This window comes from Mirounga angustirostris, unplaced genomic scaffold (genome assembly GCF_029215605.1).
Source record: "Mirounga angustirostris isolate CCGP_5_RB_7025 unplaced genomic scaffold, mMirAng1.0.hap1 SCAF_3, whole genome shotgun sequence".
NCBI classification, from domain to species: Eukaryota; Metazoa; Chordata; class Mammalia; order Carnivora; family Phocidae; genus Mirounga; species Mirounga angustirostris.
This window is the reverse complement of record NW_026991711.1, coordinates 160,681,621-160,686,416: the sequence shown is the minus strand read 5'-3', so window position 1 is coordinate 160,686,416 and position 4,796 is coordinate 160,681,621. Positions and strand designations below refer to the sequence as shown.

General features: G+C 40.7%; 1 pseudogene; it reads right to left on the bottom strand.

Annotated features, from left to right (window-relative positions):
* Nucleotides 1–770: 770 nt before the first annotated feature.
* On the bottom strand, nt 771–871 carry LOC123840030 (U6 spliceosomal RNA; annotated as a pseudogene).
* Between the last annotated feature and the right edge of the window lie 3,925 nt (nt 872–4,796).

The following is a 4,796-nucleotide window of genomic DNA, read 5'->3' as shown; positions in this document are numbered from 1 at the left end:
ATTGTGTTTACCAGGGGAAATGAAAGAGCAGAGCAGTAAAAACTAGACTCAGACGTCATCTTTTCAGTGCTCTAGAGTACGGTAGTGTCTTATCTGAGAAAGGATGATCCCAAAGTCCAAAACTGCTTCTTTTCTGCCTCCTTTACAATAACCAAAGCACAATACAAGAATATTAGTGCGCTGGTGTCTGGCTTCCTCTCTATAACACCCACAATGCTGTCACCAAGAGACCTCCTACTTGCCAAATTCAGCTGACATGCTGAATTATCCATGGCCTCCTTGAGACCTCAGACACCGCGTTGTGTTTGAGAAGGCTCGGCTCCTCTGTGCCATCACTCTGAGTTCTCATCCCAGCTCCATCACCCCTTTCCATCTCACACTGGCACATCTGATGGTTGGTGCCCCCAGTGTTCTGTCCTGAGTCTTTACACTCCTCCATTTATAATCTATTTCTAGACTCCTTTCCCACGTAAGGTATTTCATTTTCTCTGTGTATCCCAACTCCAGTATCTATGCCTTCAGCTCATACCTTGTCCTTGGCCCTAGACTTCTAGATCCTAAATCTATACCATATTTCCCACAAACAGCTCCGACCCCACAAGTTCAAAATGAGAACTTGCTAACAACTTTGAAAGCCTTTGGAATATAGGGGTTACATCTCATATTTTTTCTTGTAGTTCAGTGCATGGAAGTATTCAGCAAGTATTGTCAAATGAAAACATGGCTGGATATTTTCAACAAACATTTAAATATCACTTATGTACGTATTTATTAATATGGAAAACTTCATGAGTTTGTGTGTCATCATTGTGCAGGGGGGTCATGCTGGTCTTCTCTGTATCATTCCAATTTTAGTGTATGTGCTAAATATTTTTTTATTTAGCATTTTACTGAAATATAATTGACATACAAAGAATTAAACACATATGAATTGTACAAGTTGATGTTTTGACATGTGTTCACCTATTGAATGTTCACTACAATCAAGACGGGGAATATAGTCATATCCCCCAAAATTCCCTCTTGTGCCGCTTTGTGATTCATCCCTCGTGTCTCCCTACCCTCCAACCCCCCACTGCCAGTCAACCACTGATCCAATTTCTATCAGTATAGCCTAGTTCTCATTTTCTATAATTTTATATAAATGAACTCAAGTATGATGTACTCTCTTTTGGGGCCTGGCTTCTTTTATTCATCATAATTATTTTAATTACTCATATTGCTTCATGTATCAATAGTCCATTTGTTTTTATCGCTGAATAGTATTTTATTGTATTGGTATACCACAATTTGTTTATTCATTCACCTATTAATGGACCTTTGTGTTGTTTCCAGTTTTTAGTGATTACAAATAAAGCTGCTATGAACATTTGTGAAAAAGTCTTTCTGTGGACATATGCTTTCCTTTCTCTTGAATAAATAAGAACAGAATGACTAGATTATATGTAGGTATATATTTAACTTTATAAGAAACTGCCAAACTGTCCCCAAAGTTTTGTACCATTTTACATTCCCACCATGGGTCTGTTCTAATTCCTCCACATCGTCAACAACACTTGGCGTGGTCAATAGTTTTAATTTTAGCCATTCTAATGGCTGTGGTGTCTCACTGTGGTTTTAATTTGCATTTTCCTATTGACTAATACTGTTGAGCATCTTTTCATGTGCTTAACTACCATTCCTATATCTTCTTTAGTGAAGTGTCTCTTCATTTTCTCTGCCCATTTTTAAAATGGGTTATTTTGAGAGTTATTTGTACAGTTGACCCTTGAGTAACATGGAGGTTAGGGGCAATGACTCCCCCACATAGTCAAAAATCCAGATATAACTTTTGACTCCCCCAAAACTTAACTAATAGCCTACTATTTTTTTAAAAGATTTTATTTATTTATTTGACAGAGAGAGACACAGCGAGAGAGGGAACACAAGCAGGGAGAGTGGGAGAGGGAGAAGCAGGCTCCCCACTGAGCTGGGAGCCCGATGCGGGGCTCGATCCCAGGACCCTGGGATCATGACCTGAGCCGAAGGCAGACGCTTAACGACTGAGCCACCCAGGCGCCCCACTAATAGCCTACTATTGACTGGAAGCCTTACTGATAACATAAACAGTTGATTTAACACATATTGTCTGTAAGTATTATATACGGTATTCTTACATTAACAAAAGCTAGACAAAAGAAAATATTACTAAGTAAATCCTGAGGAAGAGAAATACATTATAGTACTATACTGTATTTATAAAAAAAAAAAATCCATATCTGGGGCACCTGGGTGCCTCGGTCATTAAGTGTCTGCCTTCGGCTCAGGTCATGATCCCAGGGTCCTGGAATCGAGCTCTGAGTCGGGCTACCTGCTCTGCAGGAAGCCTGCTTCTCCCTCTCCCACTCCCCCTGCTTGTGTTCCCTCTCTCACTGTCTCTCTCTCTCTGTCAAATAAGTAAATAAAATCTTAAAAAAAAAAAACACGGAGGTCAGATAGTTTTACAAAAGCTGAACCTACCTCTAACTTCAGATGTAGAACATTGATATATTAGCTCTAATAATGCCCCTGGCCCTTGAGATTGGTTCATGGATGGGAATGTGACATGAGTTGATTCAATAAGAGTGAATCTCAAGATTTGTACAGAAATTATCAGAAGTTTCTTTTCTACTCCTCCAAGCACTCAATAATAAAATGGTAAGGGCTGAAATTACTGCCACCATGAAAGAATAGGCTCTGTCTGAAACCTAGAAATGAAGCCAAAACTGTAGATGGCAGAAGGAATAGACAATGAGAAAAGTCCTTGGTGATATAATTGAGTGGCTAGATCAAACTTCACTTGAATACTTCAAGGCTGCTCAATTGTGTGAGGTAGTAAGTGTCCTTTTTCTTTTACACCTGTCACTTAACTGAAGGAAAGATACAATTGGGTATATTAAGTTTGCAAGGAACTGAGATCTGTTAAGGTTTCTTTGGGTTTATTGGGATATAGCACAAAGCCTTAGCAGGCCTCTTGAAAAATTGAAAACTGGTTCAAGAAACAGTTGAGATTTAACAAATCTGATTTTTTTTTCATCTCCCCATAAATTAGAATCTAACCCTATTCTAGTGCTCTATTATGCTGGTGATTTAGCTGCTTTCTGCTCCAAATACTACCAGTTACCTGACTCTTCTACTTTATCTCACATTCAAATTTTGGTTCAGTCAGTCAGTTCCAATTTCAAAATCTCTGTCCAATATCACTGGCAAATGTGCACATATCCGGCTGGTCCACTCCACCCTGGCAGAGAAGATGGAGAGTTAAAAACCATGGTGATGAGAGTAAGGAAATCTTCCACAGTAGGCTGTGAGTATGAAAGTTATGCTGAGCTTCCTCAGACAGGAGTCTGTCAGGCACCATGAATGTGCTGTCCAAGACTGTGCTTTCTGGGATCCCTAAACTTATGATGGGGAGTGTGAGAGCTGAAGGAGCTGGGAAGCTGAGAGTTGGCAGAGATCGGACCATGTGTCTATGGGGACGTCTGGAATGGTCCTGTTGGCAAGTCCTGTGTAATCATGTAACAAAAATGTTAAAATGTGATTTTGACAAAAATCATACGGGAATATAAATGCCAAGGTGATGGGGTTGGGCCCCCTATCATGTCTCCTACGACTGTATCAACCAGCTTCCCTGCACTTGGCTGCTGGTTGGATTCAGTCAAGAGGGAGCCTTAGTGAAAGATGGGAGAGAGGGGAGAGAGTAATGTTAGGCTGTTTATTCCCCTGGTCTTATCCTATGGGATTGCCCCAAGCTGGCTGTGTTCCTTAACTAAAGATCACTGATCTGCATTCTGGAGATCACAGCTCCTCTAAAGGTAACTTTTTGTACATGATTCTATCCTGGGTTCTGGTAACCTCTGCTTGCCCTCTGCTGTTACCAGCTCTGGTCTGGCACTATCTCTTTTGGTTTTCCTATATTCTGATCACATCCTTATAAATAGTACCTTTATACATAAATCTCAGTTTTCTCCTCATTTGTGGCTTGTCTACTCTTTTCCCTTAACAGCGACTTTTGGGATGCCTGGGTGGCTCAGTTGGTTAAACATCTGCCTTTGGCTCAGGTCATGATCCCAGTGTACTGGGATGGAGTCCCTCATCGAGCTCCTTTTTTTTTTTTTTAAGATTTTATTTATTTGTTTGATAGAGAGAGAGAGAGCACAAGAAGGGGGAGGGGCAGAGGGAGAGAGAGAAGCAGACTCCCGCTAAGCAAGGTGCCTAATGCAGGGCTTGATCCCAGTACCTGGGATCATGACCTGAGCCGAAGACAGCTGCTTAATCAACTGAGCCACCCAGGAGCCCCAAATTTGGAAAAATTTTGACCATGATCTCTTTAAATATTCTTTTCTGCTTCATTCTCTCTCTTTATTGTTCTCCTGGGACTTTAATTATAAATTTGTTAGATGTTTTGATATGTTTTGATACTGTACTTTCATGTCCCTGAATCTCTGTCCTTTAATTTTCCTTTCCTTTTTCTTTTCTATCTTCCTCCTTCTTTCTCTCCCTCTTCCTTCCTATTTTTTTAAAAGATTTATTTATTTGAGAGAGAGAGTGACCTGAGCGAGGGCAGAGGGAAAGAATCTCAAGCAGACACCCTGCTGAGCGCAGAGCCTGACCCAGGGCTCGATCCCATGACCCATGAGACCATGACCTCAGCCAAAACCAAGAGTCGGACACTCAAACGATGGAGCCACCCAGGTGCCCCCCTATTCTTTTTATAGTAATTCTATTGATCTATCTTCAAGTTCACTGACTCTTTCCTCTGTTATCTCTATTCTGCT